Source organism: Vespa mandarinia, chromosome 25 (assembly GCF_050613455.1).
Source record: "Vespa mandarinia isolate Hongniang chromosome 25, ASM5061345v1, whole genome shotgun sequence".
In the NCBI taxonomy this organism is placed as follows: Eukaryota; Metazoa; Arthropoda; class Insecta; order Hymenoptera; family Vespidae; genus Vespa; species Vespa mandarinia.
In genome coordinates, this window is record NC_140834.1 from 91,260 (window position 1) to 113,642 (window position 22,383).

At 47.2% G+C, this 22,383-nt stretch overlaps 1 protein-coding gene and 1 long non-coding RNA gene across 5 annotated transcripts in view; one reads left to right on the forward strand and one right to left on the reverse strand.

Annotated features, from left to right (window-relative positions):
• Window positions 1-22,383, reverse strand: part of Usp10 (ubiquitin specific protease 10) — a 105,414-nt gene that overhangs the window by 16,202 nt on the left and 66,829 nt on the right. For all 3 annotated transcript variants that reach the window (XM_035877711.2, XM_085664112.1, XM_085664111.1), the window contains 2 exons: window positions 19,825-20,061; window positions 19,606-19,729 (listed from right to left, as the gene is read on the reverse strand). The gene's annotated coding sequence lies outside the window, so the exon portion shown is untranslated. The remainder of the gene's footprint in view (window positions 1-19,605; window positions 19,730-19,824; window positions 20,062-22,383) is intronic.
• The window catches only part of LOC118446727 (uncharacterized), a 52,379-nt gene that overhangs the window by 10,106 nt on the left and 19,890 nt on the right, over window positions 1-22,383 (forward strand). The window contains exons 1-2 of one of the 2 annotated variants that reach the window (XR_014983576.1): window positions 4,882-4,918; window positions 5,527-5,639. This is a non-coding gene — a long non-coding RNA (uncharacterized LOC118446727). Of the gene's footprint in view, window positions 1-4,881; window positions 4,919-5,526; window positions 5,719-22,383 lie in introns of those variants that run through there. The other variant, XR_014983577.1, reaches the window with a different exon arrangement.

Here is a 22,383-nt window from a genome sequence, read left to right on the forward strand (position 1 = left end):
GATTCCTCTTCTTTCTGTTTTCCGCATAATAATTCGAAAGCAAAAACGACGACACTAGGAGGAGAAATATCGCGAGAGAGTACGAGGAAGAGAGTTGTCTGCTGTTCAGGATTATATGTATTCCAGCTCCTCGTTGAATCCGGAGAAAGTCGCAGGAAGGAGGAAGAATCTATAAGTCCATAAATCTGCGACGCGGAACATGGCAGTATGTGGGTATGGGGTAGAGTGAGGCGCACTCGCAGGGTGAGTTCGATCCCTGAGCATAAATTTATGAGGCTCCTCGTAAAAAACAGAAGCAGAATGTCGAGGAATTTTTATTTCCAACAGCTTCGCCGAAGACGATCTCGAATGTCTTTTCGATTATTACGATCGTCGTTGGATCTCTTTGACTCTTGATCTCAACGAGGCGAGAAAAATACCGTCCTGCGGCTCTTTCTCACGGTTTTATTTCAATTTATTATCATGAAAATGCGCTTGTACGTAAGAAATATTTAAGCGATTTCGATAGAACAATTCGACTGGACTTTCATCTATAAACTATATTTTCGAACGTCGTTGCACTTTTGTGCATATTCGAGAGAATTTTATCCAACGTTGCTGCTGTTCGTGCTTAACGGGACACGTTGGGTTACACACAGTCTGTCGATTTATATTTACATTTTAATAACTCCTCTCCCACCGTGACGTTCGATCGAACGGCATTCGCACGTAATCGGACACTTCGCATGCGTTTCGCATTTTTTACTTTTCGCCTCCTTTTTCTTCGTTCGTAAAAACGTACGCGGTCGTACGTACCGCGTATAGACGTTCGTAGAGGCGTATCGTTTCCCGTTAGAAAAGAGGAAGGAGAGAGAGAGAGAGAGAGAGAGAGAGAGAGAGAGAGAGAGAGAGAGAGAGAGAGAGAGAGAGGAGAATACATTGTGCATCTCCCGTTTGAAAGTTCAGCCGTCAATTTGTCAGCGGAGTCGCTTTATTATTTTTTCCGCTATTCTTCGTCGTCGATCCGGTTCACCTCGGCGAGTCACCCCGAAGAAGCGGAACACATGGAGTCAGCTATGGAAGGGTAGGGAGCGGGGGAGCGGAGGAGAAAGCATTTAAATTTAAAAGGGACCTAAGTTTGAAGTTTTAAGCAGACCAAAGAAAAAGTTACTCGTATCTCCCTGGGAGCAGCGTCGGCCCGTATTTGCATGAGAAAAGTGCTCTACGATTCTTTCGATTACACACTTGCCACGTCGTTTCTGAACTTAGCTCGCGCATTCTAGAGAAAACTCTTTTAGCGGAGCCCTTTTCGAACGATGAACTTTTCGGATAGATGCGACACCCCGATATACCTACCCATTCGAATACTCCTTTTAACCATAACGTTTACCATTTTTTCTCTCTTTTATTTTTTTGCTCCATCTCTTTCTCTCTTTTCATTTTTACATCCCTGCCGACCGATAGGGATAAATACTTTTGCTCTTGTAAAACGCAGGGTGAAGGGACAAACGCAGTGCGCGTGTGTTTTTTCTCCCTTCTCCACGATATACGCGCTTTTTTACCCTCGACCGTCTCTCGCTTCTCGCCGAACGTACACCGAGCCATGCTTCCCGATGGAGGTTGATATTGGCGGTTGATTATCAATTTTCTACCAATTTGGTTCCACTTGTAGCGGCGTCGGCTTTTGTCCCGCTAATCACCCCTTGGCTCCTGCTTTCACCCCCCGCCGGGTACGGGCGATCCGCTTTGCATATTATGCCACGATATATCTCCGGCATTGTACGCGACTTGCCAGCTCTCACCCTACCTCACGCTCTCACCCTTCTCTCGCACCTTCTCTCAGGGATTTTTTTTCGCACCGCTCGTGGGACGACTATTTCGGTTCGAAAGTTGACCTGTACCTGTAGGGATACTTTACCGGGACTTAGGAGAAGAAACTTTCAGAAAAATGTTTACTCTCTCTCTCTCTCTCTCTCTCTCTCTCTCTCTCTCGGTATTGTTTCGTCCGGTAACGCGGTCAGTATTGGTTGATACAGCGCGAGGATCCTCGTCGAGTCCAAGTACGTCGGTGTAGTTTTTCGCGAATTAACCGGAAGGCAAGCGAATGCGCTCGCAAAACAACGAACGGAGGGATCAAACGTGGACGCTTATGGGATCAGCGATCTGAAAACGTTGTGTTGTTTCAGGTGAGCTAGCTCTCACGCGCCACACCCTGCATACCACGCTGGTTTCACCCTGGAGCTACCACCGTTCTCTTCGTCACGTAGCGCTTTCAAAATTTTCCAATTGCTTCCTCTCTCTCTCTCTCTCTCTCTCTCTCTCTCTCTCTCTCTCTCTCTCTCTCTCTCTCTATCCACCCACGTTGAAACATTTTTATACGGACATGCGGTTAGAACGCGAACGCATTTTTAAAGAACTCGTTACCTTCCCATTGCTTTACCCTTTATCGTTTGTTACATTTCTACGATAAATTTCTATTTTTAGATTTTCAAGTAAAACGAATCGCCGACAAGGCGATAACACGATTGGAGAGCATGATCGTTTGTGACACCAACGGACGACGAGCGTGCCGGCTAAAGGGGAGAAGGAGCCATTGCCGTAATGGGAAAGCCGTGCATACCGAGCGGGACTCGCCACCCGCATAAAATTAACCCGTTCGTTCGTTTTAATTAACGATACACCGAAAGAAGGAGAAAAAGGGAGAGAGAACATACCAATTACAAATTCAATCGGATCGATTATTTTTCGCGCGGCTGGAAGTTAGCACGGTTCTGAGATTTGTCAATGGGGGAAAAAATAATGAAACGATGGCTCCCGTGAAAAATGAAAAGAGTATCGTAAGAGCGTGATGCTCGAGGTGACGAGAAAGGCTCGTCCTTAAGGAAGCAACAGCGTTAAGGTTAACGCGCGGAGAACGGCTCGGCGGTACGATGATGTCTCTATTCGCGATGAAAGAGAGCGATCCGTTAGGTGTGCGAGCCAATGCAACACGTGTGTACGGTTGAGGCAGAGAGAGAGAGAGAGAGAGAGAGAGAGAGAGAGAGAGAGAAAAGTTCACGTGTGCGGTTGTGCACACGAGCGCACCGTACGAGCATGCAACGAGCCACGGGTCATGTGGGGTCAGCCAGTCACGGAGTTAATTAGACGCCGTGGCACGAGGCTCAGATATCAATCGGCTCTTCTCTCGGTAGCCATCCGAGAATGGATGGACCAGGACACGCGCGGTTTCCTTCAAACTTTCCCACCCACTCCTTTTGTCGTTTCGACGACAACTTCTTTTCGATATTCATACAAACCTATATGCTCGGCTATTTTACCTCTTCGTTTGCATAGCGAACAGTCGTAGTCGAGATTTTGTTCCACGAAAAAGAAACTCTCTCTTTCTCTTTTTTCCTCCTCTTTCTTCGCCGTTACCGTGATTATTCCGACTAATTTAGCCTCATCCATTTGGTCCCCAAGATAGGAAACTCCGTCCTGTCCTCTCTTTTCGTCCATCAAGTACCAAAATATCCTCTGGCGCCTTACCTTTTCACGGTGTCTTTAACGTGTAAGACAATCCGGTCTGCCTATCTGCAATTAGCCGGCTACATTTGTATGACCCGATTACGTTGCTCTGCCAACTCTGTTAAATCCGTGAAGCCTGTTACCGAAATCCGAAAGCTTTAGCCGTGCTTTTTCTAGCATATCTATAGAGTGCAGTATTGTCGTCGCGTTATCTCTACAATGTTTTTTCCTTTTCCTTTTTCTTTCCCTCGAATCCTCCGAAGTATATCGCGACGATGCGTCGACGATGCGCCATCGACGCGTGTACTCACACACGGCTATAGTTACGTGAGAGTAGTAGAAGCATAGGGATCTACAGGACACTTCGTTAAGGGTCACGATAACGAGCAGGAGGATTCGAAGAACGTCGAAACTCGCTCGCTCTCTCGGATTCGCTTTAGTAGTTAAGGGTTTCGCTTACGCGTTTCTGCCAGAAGAGCGCGAAATGTACGTGGTATATTTGGAGACTACTCGGAAAGAGATGCAGAGAGAGAGAGAGAGAGAGAGAGAGAGAGAGAGAGAGAGAGAACGCGAGATATAGATACTCGTAGAATCGCGAAACGAGAGGAAGAGGAAGAGGAAGAGGACGAACCGTGACGGAGGGTTCGGGCGTAGGTCTGCCGCCCCTGCTGGCTCGTTGGAGATGGAAGCAATAGGGATCAACTAGTATGCAAATCGCATGTAAATATCGCTCACTCTCCCGGTACTGAACCGAGCGAACCCTCTCTCTCTCTCTTTCTCTCTTTCTCTCGAACCCTCTCACTCTCTTTCTCCTCCCTCCGCTCTTTGTCTGCATCTCTCCGTGGACTTTCTCTCTCTCTCTCTCTCTCTCTCTCTCTCGCTCTCACTCTCTTCTTTACTCTCTTCTTGTTCGTAGGCAGAGGAGGAACAAGAAGAGAAGAAATCAAAGCCGAGGACAAAGCGAACGTGGACGAGATCGTGACGGAATTCTTCGTCGTGCTCTCGAAGCACCCTCTCCTACTCCTTCCTTCTCCTTCTTCTTTCATTCCTCCTCTTCGAGAAGAGAGTACCGTCGAGTCAAACCTCGCCTTTTCATCGACATTTGTTTTTTCATTTCTTTCTTTCCTCTCACTTGCCGCCTTTCTACTTTTCTCTCTCTCTCTCCTCTCTCTCTCTCTCTCTCTCTCTCTCTCTCTTTCTCTCTCTGTTCGCCCCGCTGCCTATGTTCTTTGTAAACAAGATAATATTGTTATGTAGGCAGAATGTAATGATCCTATTTTGATTGCCGACCTTGATTGTGGTAACAAGTTAGAATACGTTCGATCTCGATTCGTCCTGTTAGTCTCTTCAAAGTCATCCGTGGCACTGTATTGAAAAGTCTTTAGTCAAAGTCGAGCGTCGGAATGGGTAAGACGTGTATAGACGTTATTAAGATGTAAGTTTCTCTTTTCCGCTTTTACGTATTAAAATTAATTATAATCGTACGATAAGACGTAATGTTCCTTCTTTACAGATATATAATATACATATATATAATTATCGATGTTATATAATTATCTATTTCACGATGTGTCTATAGGTATATGTATTATATATATATATATATATGTATGTATTTACGTAACAAAGAACGCCCTTCGAATTGTATTATACAACGAACAACGAACAACGAACAACGATGAAGAAGATGCGATCCATTAGAAATTAGATTAGAATTAGAATAATCTAGCAGCATCATGCGTTTTACGATTGTCAATCGTAAATGTGAAAGCCGTTCTCGACAACTGCGACACAAATGAATTTCTTGCGTAATCGTTCGAGTAATCCTATCTTTCGTAATTTTCCACAGTTAGTCAAAGTTTTCCCTCTTATCGAGTGGTTTCTTTACGTACGACTTAAAGTCAAAAACGTTAGAAGGTGGTATTCCGTTGATATAGCATTTTCTCGAAAGAAATTCGAAAAGAAATTGGGTAAAGCTCGCGAGAAATTAATGCGAGCCGAGTATTAGCCATGGAATTATATGATGACTTTTGTCTTATTTAGGACCAACTGGCGTGTGCTGTGGTACGAGAAAGCCTGCTCGGAGATGGTGACGAGAGAGCGAGCGAGCGAAGGAGAGCGAGCAAGCAAGAGAGAGAAAGAAAGTAAGCGCGAGGGTGAGTCAAGTAAGACCTCTCTAACTCCAGGTATTTTCATCCTATATTCTCGTACCTTCTTCCCTCTCCTCTAACAGCAGCAGGATTACTTGGAGAGACCCGGAGAAGTTCTCCCTTTCTTACCTTTCCGCTTCTTCCCTTCCCTCTTACCACGACTCTGCGTCTTCCTCTTTCCTCCGTCTGCGAATTCGGCTCTCTTACCCTCTACATTACCATTCTCAAAATTCTCGATAAACCGGGGCTCTTCCTTCGTGACGTTTTGCTCCCGACAGGAGACTACAGACCTTCTCTACTACCCTCATCCTCTTTCTCCTCTTATCCTCCTTTTCGTCCTCATCCAAGGCTCCGAACGTATTTCGACGGAATAATGGCGAGAAACTGGATCTCCTCTTCGGTTTATTAGATTCTTTTCTGCTGAGTTTTGTCCTGAAAAATATACCGTTTTTGAAAAATATACGATAAAAAGAAATTTCTCCGATGGCGGCCAAAGAGGAGACCTGGAGAAAGAAACTAGACAAATATAAATTTGTCTATAGTATCGATAATTTGAACCTCTCGCTCAACGAAACGTTCCATCTCCACGTTTTAATAATGCCAGTCTCTCCGCACCAACGAGGACCGAGGAAGAAGAAGTTTAACGAAGATTGTACCAGATACTTTTAATTGCTATTCCTCCCTCCGTCGGCTTTCGCGAACCTGGAAAATGAAGACGGGGGAGAGAGTGTCGCAGGTCCGTTCTCTCTCCATCCCACTATTCCACTCTTCTATTCTCGATCGTCGTTTCCTCTCTGCCCCGTTACCACCCTCCGCACCCCGTTCACTCATCCTCCTCCTGCCGCCTTTTTATCTCGTGAACCCTCGTGATTTTATCGTCCTTGTATCCTCTCGACTCCCGTCCGTCGAAGAGGTTTGTTATTTCAACGGCGGATAGGCGACAAAGGAATTAATCGGGTCGTCTCCCACTCCCGTCGTCCATGCGACCGACGTTAGCTCGCTCAAGTGTCGTTAATTAAATTGAAACGTTAAAAAACGGGAGATAAATTGAAACGACGCGTATACCAAACAACCCGTCCTTTTTCTCCTTTCTCTTCAAATCTTACCATTCGCAAAACTATTCGCTGTTCGCGAAACGTTTCGTTTTACGCACCATTTTTATCGAATATTTCGACGTTAAGTATCCGTCGCATGTCGATAAAGAAAGATCGATGCGATTTTCCAGAAGGACACTAAAGGATTCACCAGAGAAGAATAACGTGGAGCTGAGCACCACGTGGTGGAGTATATGTCGAGGCGAGTTGGCCGAGGCATCATGCTGTGCGAGAACGTTCGTATACGATGACGGGGTAGGCTTATAATACAAAGTCCAAAAATCAAAACACATTAATCTCGGCCACGTGGCACCGATCCGCCATCGGTGGTAACAAAACACCACGTAACTGCACTCGAGGCAGTTCAACTTAATCTTTAGAATTTTTATTATTTTACTATTATCCCTTACGATTTAGTTAAGTATATCGGATCGTAAGTTAGCCTCTATCAAAGTTCATCTCTGCGATCAGCTTTCTTAAACTTTGTACGATCATTAATTGGAGAGCGAAAGAAAAATCGTTTGCTAATAATGTCGGAAAAAGTATCGGGGATGATATATATATATATATATATATATATATAATTGCGAGGAAGAGAAGAGAGAGGTATTTTCTTTTGCGTCCAGGCACGTACGCGGAAGATACATGCCTTCGCTTATCTAATTCAATTTGGCAATATCATGGCCATTGAGAGAATGAATGATCAGCAAGCAGATATGAAGTTATCTGGTCCCGTGGGACGCGTAAATTGCCATTACCCGCTGTTCTCGACGGTGGAACGCAGAGACTGCCCGCGGCTTTTTAGGGTCCCGCGTCAAAGATCTTAATTATTAATCGCCTTCGTTAATCGAGCGAATCGCCTGCGAGCGTTATTATTTATGTATTTATTCTTTCCGTTCGAAATAAACGGGGCCGAGGGGAGGTATTAGGGATTTTTGCGATTGCATTTTCTCGACTCGTTTTCCGACATACGACATTCTTTTATTTCCAAGAAATCATCCGAATAGAAAGGTATCCTTCGAGTGGTATAAAAAAGGAGTAGGATGTTTCCGCGCGCAACGCGAATCCAAGTGCATAACTGTCGTAGAATCGATTCGACGGATGTATACGTTTGTTCAGCGATCAGCCACGATGCTCTCTCGCGCGGAGGGGAATGAGTTTCGAAAAGTCCAACGGGGGGAGTAGAGAGGTTGGCTTGACTGTGACGCGCTTCCGAGGGGTGCCGATGGAAAATCGTGGCGGTGAAGTAGGGGCGCGAACAATGCATCGGAGATTTAGCGTGACACCGACGGTGTAAAACCAGCCTCGTAGATTCTCTCTCTCTCTCCCTCCCTCCCTCTCGCTCTCTCCCTATCAAGGGTTATTTACTTTCTTCGAGAAAAGAAAGAAAAATCTTTGACTAGGTCGCGAATTACTCGAGTCTATTTCGTCCGTTTAAATTCCATCCGTGGTCGATAAATTTTTGACACATAGAAAGCACTCGCGACTAGTTCACAAATCTCCTCCGGCAAATACGGTGCTTCTGAAGGATAAAGCAAGGGGGTTGCTGCGTTACCTCTCCCTTCGAGTTGCCCCGATCGAGCGTGAAAAACAGAGGGGTCCATTGTAATCTCGTCCTGTGGCTAATGCGACTGTCGTCGGCGTACGAACCGGCTGCAAAGCGTTTTCGTCTTTGGCGACATTAGTCAACGGTCGTTTAGCTCGAAATCCTTGCTTTGCTCAGGGTTTCGGCTAGAGCGTAGCGGTCGATGAACGACCAATTTTTTCAGCTGCCTTTTTCTCGCGTCAAAGTCGAGGAGAAAAAGAAACTTTAAAAGTTGCCACGAATAATAAGGGTCTTTTGATAAGGAAAAATTGTTACCTGTTTTCAAAGTTGCATACAAATGGGCTCACCGTGTACGAAGGGTTGTCTCCCGTCGGATCTCCGTGGGAGCTGACGCACTCTAGTTGAGCCATCATAATCTTCCGCTACACGACTATCTATGCCGATTAATCCCACGGCAACGGCTCTTACTCTTGACGTTTCTCCGCGTATATTCGAAGATTAATCCGATTGCTCGGTATGCATTTGAATTCCTTCAACTAGTCTTGCTTTTCGACTGCTCCGACATTTGAGCGAAAATCGACGCGAGCGCGAGGGAAAGAAAAGAGAGAGAGAGAGAGAGAGAGAGAGAGAGAGAGAGGGAGAGAGAGAGAGAAGGTTGTTCTTTTAACGTGGCTTTATAGAGGGTACCCTTTATGCTGACACAAATATCGCTTATGCCGGCATCGCGCCGCTGTTTTGGTAACCCATCGAGCATTGTGCCTTCCAGAACGGTGTGTACCAAACACCGAGCCCTGTGTACCCAGCAAACACTAACGTCACGTGGCAAGGGCGATCCCTTCGACGGGATACCGAATCGCAAGACTTCCCCTTCACGGATTTGCGCAACGGGTCAGTCGGGCCTCTCTCTCTCTCTCTCTCTCTCTCTCTCTCTCTCTCTTTCCCTCCCTCGTTCTGACGCTCTTCGTGCGTCGGAGATACCGTGCCGCAGAAAAGGTTCGCGGAAGAGTCCTATCTCGCTTCTGGTGGACCTCTCGCAGGGCACCGCGGGAAGCGACAAACACACGTGCGGTGTCTAGCGTCAGCTTTGTTTGCTCGTCTTTCTCCTTCCATCTACTTATTCATTCTTATTTCTAACGATACGGGATAATCCTAACTGGAGACGAGTTATTACAGTGGCTAAGGAACGAAGCCGAAGAAATGAAACGTACGAAAAGAAACTATGCAAATGCGTTATAACCTTTCTACCGAAGAGGAATCGAAAGGAGAAAACATGCTGGAAGAAACTTCACTGGAAAATGATAAATAATGTCGCCGCGAGGCAAAATCGTCCGTGACGGAGGGCTTTCGAAAGGGCACACGCCATTACCTCCGATGTGTCCGCGAAAGAACGATAACGTCGAAGAGGGAAATGTCGACGATGCCTCGTCAAAATGAATATCCCACTCGTATGGAAAATGATGGCGACGTCAAGAAGGGAGAGAGAGAGAGAGAGAGAGAGAGCGAGCGGAAGCGTTTACCCTTCGTCCGAGAATGAAAATTGTATTGTTGGCCGCCCTTATGAAGATAGGGCGAAGAAGCCGGTATTATATTCGCGTTAGCGATCGTTGCCAAGCAAAGTCGGCGGTCAGCTCTTTCTCGATGGCCATCAATGCGTATCATCAATAATCGCTCTCTGACAGGTCCGGCCGTGGTCTAAGCCGCTGGATCTTTTCGGATTCCAATTCTTCTCGATGGATAGGAATAGCTCGTAAACATTCTGTTTACGGCTCGACGAGTTTTATAAATAAGTCGAATAAAATAAAATGAAATAAAATAAAGTGAAATGAAATGAAATGAAATGAAATGAAATGAAAAGAAATGAAAAGAAATGAAATGAAATGATAGTAGATACTACTCGAGTAAAAGGAGCTTTGGTGGTGCCTCGAGAGAAGCACCTGACGCGTTTACCATCTCTCGCATCCTAGAGGGGAGCGGGCGGCTTTCCTCGCGCGTCGAAGGATATTAAGTCGAAGGGAAGGATATGAGGTGTGTAACGACGTCGATCGTGCGCGCGCGAGTCGCCGCCGTCGTGTGGGTGGGTGAGCTCGCTTTTGCAAGCCGTTGCCGCGTACACGACATCGATCTTCATCCATCAAGCCCTAGTATCGTGGTTTTTATCCGCTGGTCGACGGATTCCTCGGCGATTACTTTCGCGGCAACCATAATAACACGCCAGATGTACCACTAGTTTTCGTCGAACCGCCGCCTGTTCGTTTCGTTTCGTTTCGTTTCGTTTCGACGTATGCACGCTGTAAAAGGGATGCGTTTAAGAGAGATAAAGAAACGTTCCAACGTATCGATAACGTCGGCGCGTGTGCCGATCGTTTCGCGACGGAGCGTATCGCTTAGCGATCTCATTCATTTTCGAAGCAATAAAATAAGAGGATGCTCGGTTGGACCAGAAACGCGTGAGAGTGACACGCCCAAGGCACGTTTTTCTCGCGAACGAAATAGAGATCGAAATAGAGTAAAAGGGAAGGAACGCTTTTTGGCATTGCTCCTCTCTTGTTTGCCTTTGGTATTTCGAAGTTAGGCAGAGGTGACCTAGGGTGGTGGGCGTGCGCCAGAAAGGGCGATTGATGATGACGCGGGGAGTCACTTGGCGCTATTGTTGTTAGCGGGCCACGTGCCGCGATAGAAAACGAGCGTGGCCGTCGTCGTTTTGTCGAACGAGACCGGTCCCCGAGAAAACGAGTCGGCTCGCGACAAGGAGAAATGGAGAGAGCGAGCGAGAGAGAGAGAGAGAGAGAGAGAGAGAGAGAGAGAGAGAGAGAGAGAGAGAGAGAAGGAGCTATACACTCCGTGCGTCGCGACGAGATATATGGATGGAATTAATTGATACCGCGTGATCCAGCATCACCGAGATCGGTAGGAAGGGTTGCGTAAGCACCGTGGAAAAAGCTACGATCTAGTGCGAAGTATAGTTGCATCGGGTCGCGTCTAGTTACTCCTCTCACGCTTCGATGAATCCTGATCGACGTTTCGATTCGAAGGACACGTACGTACCACGATCATTATTTTGACGTATGCACACGCAGGTGTATCCCTATGACTAATGACTGGCGGAGATATTAGAAAGCGAAGGAGCTCTCAATGGACCGGTTTTCTTTTTCTCTTTTTTTTTTTTTTGTTTTTATTCCCATATCTCGTCTAGCTCGTGACTTTGTACCTTGCTTAATAATTATTTGACGTAAGGAATTTACATAACGTCGTTAAAACGATACCTACGTTAATACCTGGATGAAAGCGTCCTCTCCGTCTCCCGCGGCCGAAAGAGACGCGAAAGGTAGCACAGGGAGAGTACGAAAGAAGAAAGATGGAAGAAATTTGGAGAGCGCGACGCGTTACTTTCCCGTCGACGCACTCGACGTACCAAGTCGTTATAAAAATAATCAAACTTTCGAGAAGGTAGGTGGAGAAACTCGACGGGTAGCGGAGACAAGCATTTTACGGGACCGACCTCGGCCTCTTCGCGTCATCGTCAGGACAGCTCATTACGTTTGACGATTATGCATTAATTTGCACCTAGCGATACATCAAACGATTTTTATTCATCCTGCGTCGAGGGCAAGTTTTACTCTCGAGATGGTGGCCGGCCGTGGATACGACGGGAATCGTCGCCGTCGTCGTCGCCGTCGCAATAAGCGAAGCAGCGATCGTCGTAGAGACGTAAGCGCCGAGATTCCTCAAGTTTTATATTTCGTCGAGAGTCTTCCGTCGAGAATCGAGTCTAGGTACACGTAACTATATACATACACTACACACAAACGTCAAAGGACCCGGGATATGATAATCTCGGTGGTACGTTGAATGTGTAACGAGTTTTCCCCTTGGCGACGGAGTGGACCCGCTCTCTTCTGATTAGCTTTGCCTTTACGTACTTTTGCCGTCGAGTTACTCCCACGGTAAGCTTCTTCTCGTTTCGGCTTTCGCGCGCAAATGACTTTGAGTAGGGAGAGGCCACTCGGTCGATATTTATTCCAGCAGGTAGTTACGAGCGATTCTTTCGGGAAGGGGAGGGGGCGGGAAACGAAAGAAAAAAAGAAAAAGAGAGAGGAAGAAAAAAGGAGATGAGAAAGAGAAAAGATGACAGATTCCCGATATAATCTAACCGGACCATTTCAGGCGCGAAACGTATTAGGCTTAGACGGTAAAAACGTAACAGATTGGAAACCGCATTCGGTTAGACGTCGATCGGTCCCGTTCCTGACATTATATCCCTTCCTTCTAACGTAACGTAAGCGTGTGTCCTCGATACATTGGTAGTCCTATTAACTAATGCCAGGACCCCTGTCGAACGCAATGCCATACGCGCACCAGCCAGCCAGCCAGCCAGCTAGCCAACCAGCCAGACAGCCAGCAAGGCAGCGAAGCAAGCCGGTGAGCATTCAGTCGGTCGAGCTCCGCTAGAAGCACGTTGCTACCGAGCACGAGTCGGTGGTAGGACATGGTTGGTACGACGGGACAGTTTAAGCCCTGATATATCGCCCACCGACACTCCCAACTTCTGTCGCACTTTCTGTAGCGCTTTTTTGTTACGACGAGACCGAGCCACGGCCTGACCATATGTCCACGGAAAGTGGGAACCCTATGGGGTACCACCCCCGCTCTCACCCTCTCGTCTACGTCCACGCACGTTTTTCGCCGTTCAAGGTAGATATTTCTGGGACGACCCTATCTCTCGACCTGTCACCGGCTGCCTTCGGATGTAAATCATTCTGTCGGACCCTACCCTAAGGTGTTAAGCTCGTACACGTCGGAAACAGTAAGATCCTCGGCATGAGAATCCTACTTGGTTCTTTTTCGATAAAGTCGAGGAGAAGAGTGTCTCCCTATCGCGAACGATCGTGCGTACCTTAGGAAAGATGCGCATCTGCAAATTTGTCCCTTTTATTCATCGCTTATTTTCGATTTCCGCCGATAGGAAACGTTGAAGCGTTTACACGGTTCAACGATTCTTCGTTCCTTTACGCCTTTGGCTTTCCGGGTATGTGGGTGCATTTAAACGGACTTGGATAAGCCATGCCTCAAAGGGGAAGCCCACTTTGCACGTAACAAATGATGCCACATGTTCGAATCTTGACTCTCTCTCTCTCTCTCTCTCTCTCTCTCTCTCTCTCTCTCTCTCTCTCTCTCTCTCTCTCTCTCTCTCTTACTCTTCATCCAAGCCGCAGGGCATGAAACGTTCGGTTCGGTGCCTCGGAATATAGGGTCTTCCGTCGTCGGCGCGTAATTCGTACGGCCGATGTTCGCGGAGAAGAGGACGAAGGGAGGAGTAGGAGACAATTTACATCGGGCTAACTGCCGCGCTGGGACCATTTTCAACGAGCACGAATCGAATCGTTCCTACTTACTTGTTAATGCCGCCTTATGCGCGTTCACGAGATGAAACGGGCGTTAAAAATCATTTGATTAGAAGCGTAAAGGAAAGAAGGAAACAAAAAGTAAAAAAATATTTCGAATTCTGTCGATTCTTTCGGGACGAGAATGTAAAGAGAAAAGGAAGGGAGAAAGAAATAACTAAAAGGAGTAGTAAGATTATCCGAGGCTGACAAGAAATTCCTTGAAAGGGAGACCGCGAGAGTCGAGAGACCGTAACTGATGTCGACGGATGGTAGCATTGAAACGGACAACGGGCGTACGTCCGTTTTCATCCCTTCTACCGCTCTTCCTCGACCTTTTCATCTCTTTGTCGCTCTCCTCGGAGTGCCACTGAGCTGCAGGTGAGTATCCGTCATCGTGTAGTGCTTAAAAAGGTTAACCGATTGCTGGCTCTTTATCAAGTACTTACGGACGACGGAAAAAGTGGTTGGGTTGCTGAGCGAGCGAGCGAGTGAGCGAGCGAGAGAGAGAGATTCGTTCGCTTTCTATACGTACGTCGCTCATTGTGACTAATTCTGACATATGTCTACGACACGGTTATAACAAAAGGGTGCCGATCTCGTATTCAACTGTTTCTCGCGTCGTTGCTCGTCTCCGCGAGCGTAAGATACGTTTTAGATCTTTTACGAGAAAACGTTGGAAGCTGAGAGAGAGAGAGAGAGAGAGAGAGAGAGAGAGAGAGAAAAGCATCCTCTCGACACGCTTTTCGTCAAGCATCAATGGTACCACTCCGTACTAGTACTTTCGAAACGATGGATGAACGTTCACATCCCGGCGGTCTAAATTGTACGCTAGATCTTTATCGAAATATATCACGATGTTCTTTTTTTTCTTTGCGGCGATCCTTCGTGGTAGATAAAGTGCGATTAATGAGAGTGTTGCGTCGACGCGATTAAAAATTCACTACCAAAATTGAAACGTGCTTTTTAGCACGGGTAAGAGATAAGGAAACTAGCGTCGAGTTTAAAAAAGAGGAACGGTGTCCTCTCGTATCGACGATCATAATCGTAACGACATCGATCATGATCGATTGTTGCGATCGTGCGTTAAGTCGTTACTTGACCTGGAAAGAGGTAGTTCGAGTTCTACGAAAAATAATCAATAAACGGATGTCGGTAATTTTTTAACGACCAACCCGTTGTGCTCTGCTCACAATGGCTATACGCGCGGCTCTTATCTCGATATGGACGATACGATCGTCGAAGGCACGTTTAATATCGATTAAACGATATGCTGGACGACAGAGAGAGTATATATATATATATATGTGTGTGTATATCTATTAAACGATGGGTATACGTTGAATCGAGCTATACTGGCAATTGTCCAGCGACCGGGATGGCTACGCCGAGCTTGATAGAGTTTCAAAATAAAAAAAAATGTTTCGTATCTCTTTACTCGTGCTTACAAATCCGAGAGAGAGAGAGAGAGAGAGAGAGAGAGAGAGAGAGAGAGAGAGGCAGCGATGGTCGTTGTTAGCCGGAAGGCTAACGTCGATGGAAATCGACGTTTGGAACATTCTGACGTAATCGTTGGGCAAAAGGCGGATAAACAATTCCATTATATTTATCAGATAATGAAAAGACGAAGGATAAAACCGCAATAGTCTGCGAAAGGAAGCGAAAGACGAATAGGAAGAAAGAAGATGCCGCGACATAAAGAATTCACCGTGTCCCTCTCGCTTTCTCTCTCTCTCTCTCTCTCTCTCCCCTTGTCATTAATACCAGGCGACTGTTACATATGGATGAGAGAGGTGGGTTAGGCCAGAACGACGAGATGCTGGCTGCCGGTGGTGGTACGAAACGAGAGGAAAACGAAACGGGATATGGGGAAGCAAACTCATCGACTAAAAGCATCCCGCGGAAAGCCAAAGTCGTTCCGCTTTATTCTCGAATCTTCGGCCCCCAAAGAGTATCTTAGTACCGCAAAGAAGTTCCTCTGCTCTCGAAGAGTTCAAGATCGACTTAAAAATAACTCGGCAAACGTTAAATCTCTGTAAAGTTCACGACGACGCATCCTTTTCCATTTCTTCGGCTTCGATATAACTAGAGATAAAATCGTATCTTGTATTTTATCGAATGTATGTAACCTTTTCTCTTGCTAGTCTCATATATCACAGAATCTCGAGTAATTCGGTACGACTTTCGCGGCGGAAGAGATTCACGCGCTGGGACGGATTCGCGAGACTCGCGGTGCTCGGATTCGTTCTTTTCGAGAAAGACGATAAATCTGAACGTACCCCCGTATATCTTCCGGTTCGCTTGAGGGAGAGTAAACGCAATATAGGTAATGTTCTGGCTGGCTACTTAACAAATTGCTACAAATTGCGGCGAGCGTTTAGCCGTCGGAACCGTTCGAGTTTGCGAGGCCTTCTTTTCCTATCCCCATCTCGTTGTTGGTTTCTCTTGCGGTGGCATCGAGGGGTCGGCCTTTGCTTTCGTCGGCGAAACGATACGGTGGTGACCACATGGTGCTCCCATATGTCCGACGATGGTGTACTCACCCTTAATGTCGATCGTGTCCATCCACGAGGCTCCACGTTGCCTGGATGATGGAATTGGTCGAGATAGAGACAGATAGATAGATAGATAGATAGATAGATAGAGGAGAGCGAGAAAAAAAAATAGTAGCGGAAAGAGATTGGACGAGCTCGAGAGAAGAAACATCGAAGAGGTTTATAGGAAGGGTCGTTGTCCCTTTTAAGATCAAATACCATCGCGTGGATTTAGTTTGGTGTTGGTATTCGTTTACCGGGGTGTCGATCTCATTAACTCCCAATGGATGGACACGAGGGAAAACGTTTAGCCAATGAAAAGTAAAAAAGTTGAAGAGTAGAAGGTGAAGGAAGGTTCGACGATTCTTAAATAGCGTATAGGATACCTGGGCTTCCAGTACGCTTTGTCGTGGACGACTCATTAATCGCGGGTCGAGAAGGAGGCGCCTCTCTAATGGTACTTTAAAGGCGATACCCTCGAGCCAATCGGATCGCGTGCCGAACACGGATCGTCCGGCTTAATTTCACGGGTATTTAACGCGGTTTCGCTTAACAATGATTCAATCAAGTTGGATTTATTTGGCCGGGATTCGGTGATCGCCGGCACGAGGCGCGGTCATTAGGGCCTTCCCATTGGAAACGCCTCCAAGCCTTTTTGGCCGAATTGAACGTGCCTATTCGAGCTATTATATCCTTATTCTTTGTACGATCTTTTTTCGCTAGCGGATACGTCAGTTACACGATCGTCGAAAGATTTTCAACGATTATATTATTTCGATTTAATTTTCTTCAAACGGTAGAGAGAAATTTGTGCGCGCGAATGTGCGTGCGAAGGAAGGAAGGAAGGAAGAAGGAAGGTAGGTAGGGTAGATGAAGGGATGGACGGCAATTCGGTGGCCGTGCGAAATGTTGTCAGGCAATTTTCTTGGCCAGTGCCTCTGAATGCCGCAGATTTCCATCTAGGTCCGTCCTCCGTGGCGCCGGTGTGTACTGCCGTTGGGTAAATACACCCTTTCTCAACCCCTGCGAATTCTCCTCGTCGACAGTCATCGTCGTCGTCGCCGTCGTCGTCGTCGTCGTCGTCGTCGTCGCGGTCGTACCCATGCTATACAGTGCTCGCACCGGACCTCGTTGTTCTCCTCCATCGTAGGTTATATCTCTTCTCTCTCTTCCCGTTCCTCCCTAAACCGCATCGACCACACAACTGTGATTATAATTCGCAGCCCCCGTTGACAGGAGCAAGCGCGAGCTCCCTTTCATTCCCCTTCCTTCCTCGTTCCCGTCCATCCCGGCAGGGATCGGACGTCGTGTAAAGGATTATGCACGCGGATTTAACTGATGAATCACATTGTCGTCTTGATTCGCGGTGGCGTTAATTTTCGATGCCCCGCTCTGTCTCTCTGGGAACCGTTTATGTGCGCACACACGAATGCGAGTCGTCTAGACGTACGAAAGCAGGAGCAACCAGTCATTTATATCGCATGAAAAAATTCTCTCCAATTTGGACAATAAGGAAAAGAGGCGCTATTACTTGTACCACGTATTACGAATTTATTCTTTGTTACATAGGCAAGCTTAAATGCGTTTCGAAAAATATTAACTCGGCGAGAGTGTTCTTTAGAAATTATTATATATCTTACGTAAAATAAGAGAAAGAGAGATGGCCGTTCCACGACTGGATATTTTCGTAAAAGTACAAAGAAAGAAACCGGTTCGCGTGGAAAGAAGGAACGTGCGTTACCGCGCGCTAGCACCAAATTATAGGTCGTATAGAAAGTCGCCGAGATGTTTCTAAGGACGATAATTACTTACGAGGAACGTGTACTTGTCCCTAATGTATGTTGCCAATATCGTTTGGTCGATTGACGACGGAAATTCGCGAGGGGTTTCGTTATATTGGAAAAATTCACTAACGAGGAACGTTTGGAAATAATCGTTTGGTCATTAATTTACATCGATCCACTCTCGGGAGATTACAGCTTGGCGCTCGTAAGAGAGTAAAACCGTGATTTAACGGAGAAGAGAGCTCGATCGCTCGACGTGCCATAATGACCGATCGTGGTCGCGGTAATTTAGCGTATTCACGTAATTTATCGTCGGTAGTAGATACTTTCTTTAAAAGCCGAAGCGAGCCAAACGATCTCTCCAGCCTCTCTCCAGCTACTCTCCAGCTTTTCCCCTGCGCATTGAGTTCGTCGTCACCGTCGGACGGGAGCAAACAATTTCCATTCGTTTGGAAACGTTTCTAATCCGCCAACAACGAGATTCGGGGGCTACAGCCATCAGAATTAACTGATTCCCATTTGCGGAGCGAGAGAGAGAGAGAGAGAGAGAGAGAGAGAGAGAGAGAGAGAGAGAGAGAGAGAGAGAGATGATCGTGGTGCCGGGCTTATTAATTTTGCCAATAACGCCGCGAGGAGGGTGCTTCCTCCTCGCACAGATGGCGTATCACAAGTCAATATACTTTTCCGCAACGAAGCACCCCCCGGGTACGAAGAACACGTGACGGGTTCGGAAAAGTTTAGCTACGGTCACTAATAATTTCTTTGACCCTGTGCTCCTTGAATATGCGCTCGTCCAAGAAGGAGAAAAAGAAGAAGTCTGTAAAAGCGCATCTTCGTCGTCTATAAACAGTTTCCCCCCTTTTTTTTTCTACGCTTGACGTTTCTCTTTCGTAGAGGGTTAGAGAAGTATATTTCACTTAAATATAGAGGACCGGTCGGCGTAAATACTTGTACGACGTTGGACATATTCACGCTCTTCGAGCGAAGGAAGAAGATGCAGCAGCAGCAGCAGCAGCAGCAGCAGAAAGAGTAGGTAATGAAGAAGGAGAAGAAGAAGTCAGCAGAGGACAGGCAAGAAGCCGAGAGTGGGGGGCAAAGATGCTTCTGCCAGAGTCAGGACACGATCGTGGACCATGGACCCGTGGAGAGAGGAGAATAAAGTAAGCTCCAGCGTACGTGTACGTGTGTGAGTACGTACGAAGGAAAAGAGGAGGGAGCCAGATAGAATGAGAGACGGAAAGAACGAGCCCAGGAAGGTGTGGTAAAGGGAAGCGGTGGAGGAAGAGGAGAAGAGGGAAAGAGAGAGAGAGAGAGAGAGAGAGAGAGAGAGAGAGAGAGAGAGAGAGAGAGAGAGAGAGAGAGGGAGAGGAAAGACGGTCGTGGAGGAGGAGGAGGAGGGGGGAGAAAGGAGAGAGAAAGAGAGGACATCCCCCTCTTCTTTGCGGGTTGACTCGAACGCTGGCGATATCTCGACCAATCAAATCACGCCGTGGGCTCCGCCTTTTATCATTATTTTACTTGTTTTCCCCTTACTTCACCCTCATTGGATGACATTCTCCGGGCCATTTCGCAGGGCAAAAAGGTACCTTTGCCCGGGAAAGGACGACTCCATGCTTTCTCGGCCGGTACCCACCTGGTTGTGCCCTCCCGGTATCCTCCTGGTGCCCTCTTGGTACTACTCCCTTTTTCATTCCCAAAAGAGTTCTCCTTGCTCTTTTCCAGAATATCTCAGCAATAATGTCGCCCAGTAGAAATTTCTATCGATAGGACGAAACAGAAAAAAAAATGTATATTATATATTATAAACTTAATGGATAAAGAAGGATGATAATTATATACTTGTGGCACTTACAAATGATAAATGTTAACATAGCTTTGAACGCAAACAGCTCGATCGAATCCATAATGAACGTCCAAGGTTAGCTTCGTTGCTCGATTATGAACTGCCGAGGAAAGAATACGAAAGATCGATACGAGAGAAAGAGAAGCGGTTACGCGTTCAAGTAATACGGTTGATCCGGTATACCGCATTGCACCGTATTGTATGTATATCGAGCTTGGTAGAATCGCGGCTCCGGGTAGTTGGTACCTGAAAGAACAATGTTACGGAATAAAGGAGGAAGAAGAAACGAGGTCCGGGATCTTTCTTCGCTCAGAGATCGCAAAGACTGATGAGGAAAAGACCCGATGCGATACTTTAGCACGTCCACGGGTTTCTTCTTCTCTATCTCGCCAAAATCCCTAGAAAATATCGGTCCTTACGGTATATATCGTATTGCGTTCGATAAGAATTCTCCCATATCGTAACGTAAGATAATGGAGAGCGACTTGTTTCTATGAACATTGCAACATCCTTGATTCGATTTCGATCGATATGACTTCACAAAGAGTTCGCATCCCGAAGGAAGAAAGGTACTCGAGTGGTACGGTTCGCAAATAATTCCGAAATTTCGTTGCAGAAGTCGACAGGAGAAGGGTGGGGGGAGGGAGCGAGGGGACGAAAAGCGGATAGCGATTTGTTCGGAAAGCAATATAGCGGACTATCACCACTGTGCTGGAGTGTGAGCAGTCGAAGGAGGAGGAGGGGGTAGTGGAAGGGCGAACGGGGGTGCCCTTTTCCTGAAATTTGCATGAGGTATTAAAGCGCGGTGGCTGCGTTCACCAGCGGAGTTCCTGTTTGCCGACACCGAGTGCCGAGGATCAAAGGACCTCTGCGTTCTCGTCTCTCTTCCCTTCGCTCTTCGACGAACGAACGATAAAGAGGGACAGATGGATGGATGGATGGATGGATGGATGGATGGATGGATGGATGGATGGATGGATGGATGGATGGATGGATGGACGAACGGACTGACGGACGGACGGACGAGCGGGCGGGCGGGCGGTCGGGTGGACGGATAGATGGAATCGAGAGGATGAAGAGAGAGGAGGAAGAGGAGAGGGCAGAGAGATTCGTTCGAAGGCTTTCGAGCGCGTTTGCCTTTGAGAAACCTCGTGACGACGGGAGGCAACTTTGACTGTTCGAACTCGGGCGACTTTTGTCGTCGGAACGAGGTACGACAACTGATTTCTTCGTTCGTAAGATATCAGATAGGATTTGTGTCGAAGGTAATGCGTCGAATCGACGCGAAAGAAGAAAACCGAACGAAACTCTTCTCCTCCTGCACGTCCTCCTCCTGCACGTCCTCCTCCGCCGCATTGGCCTCGCGCGTTTCGCGTAGAAAGACGAATGGCCTAGGGATCCTTGGACTCGACGGCCATGCGGATGATATTCCAAGAATGTTAACGCGCGTAATCATATTCTTGCTCGCATCGTGCACCGTAAAAAAGTTAGCTGGCAGTGATGTATGCCGGCGAGGGCACGCATCGCATAAGTAAGGAGGGCCTTGTGCCCATTCATCAGGCAACAGGGGAAGAGTAGGACCCCTGAAGAAGCACCGCTTTCGTCTACCGGGTCGACGGCGAAGAGGACGAGACTCTGGTTCGTTGTCTTCGACGACGAGACAACGTCGAATCGTAATAGTCGTTGAAGAGAGAACTGACTCGGCGTCTCATAAAATCTTCTTAACGAGACTGGAGAATCGCACGAAACTTTAGAGAATCCCGACGGAATAAAGTCGATTCCCGGAATGATTCACGAGGCGGCTGCCGAAGCGCATTTTAGGCGAGCTATCCATACCACGCTCTTCCAAGGATCTATATATATTTATCTTTATATATATATTTATATGTATATATATATATATATATGTTCTTAGGGGTGTGCGCGTACACACGCGTGGGTTCCTACGAAGGGGGGAATGCAAAAAGGTCGCGGTGGTTCGGGCTACCTCGGCGCGTTTTACAAATTATTCAATTAGCCTCGCGAATTAAGGTATGCATATTCATCGCCCCCTGATACGCGTATGCGCGCTTCCTGCGAGTGAGATACGCGTACGTGTGCGCGACTCTTTCTCTCCGGCCGAACAACCAACAGCAGCATCACCGAGAGAGAGAGAGAGAGAGAGAGAGAGAGAGAGAGAGAGAGAGAGAGAGAGAGAGAGAGAGAGAGACAGACCGGCCTCGGCTCCGGAACGACGCATAAACAATTCGGATTCGTGCCACCTTCCCCGCCGAGCCGCGTACGTCGAGTTAGACGCTCTAACGAACTCGCATTCGAAATGCATTCCCGAATGCATCCGAAATGCAAGGAGACAAGCACTCTCCAACTTATTATTTCGACTCGGTTATCGTTTAAAGAACGCGCTGGAGTAGAAAGGAATGGGCCGAATAAAATATCTCCTAGGTAAAATAGTAGAAGGCGGTTACGGCTCGGGAAAGCTGTAACCTCTGTGTCGCGGCGGTTGGTTCGCGGCTACGGTCGCGACCGCGGCCAGGCTTGCGTTTAAAACAACGCCGAGAAATGCACATT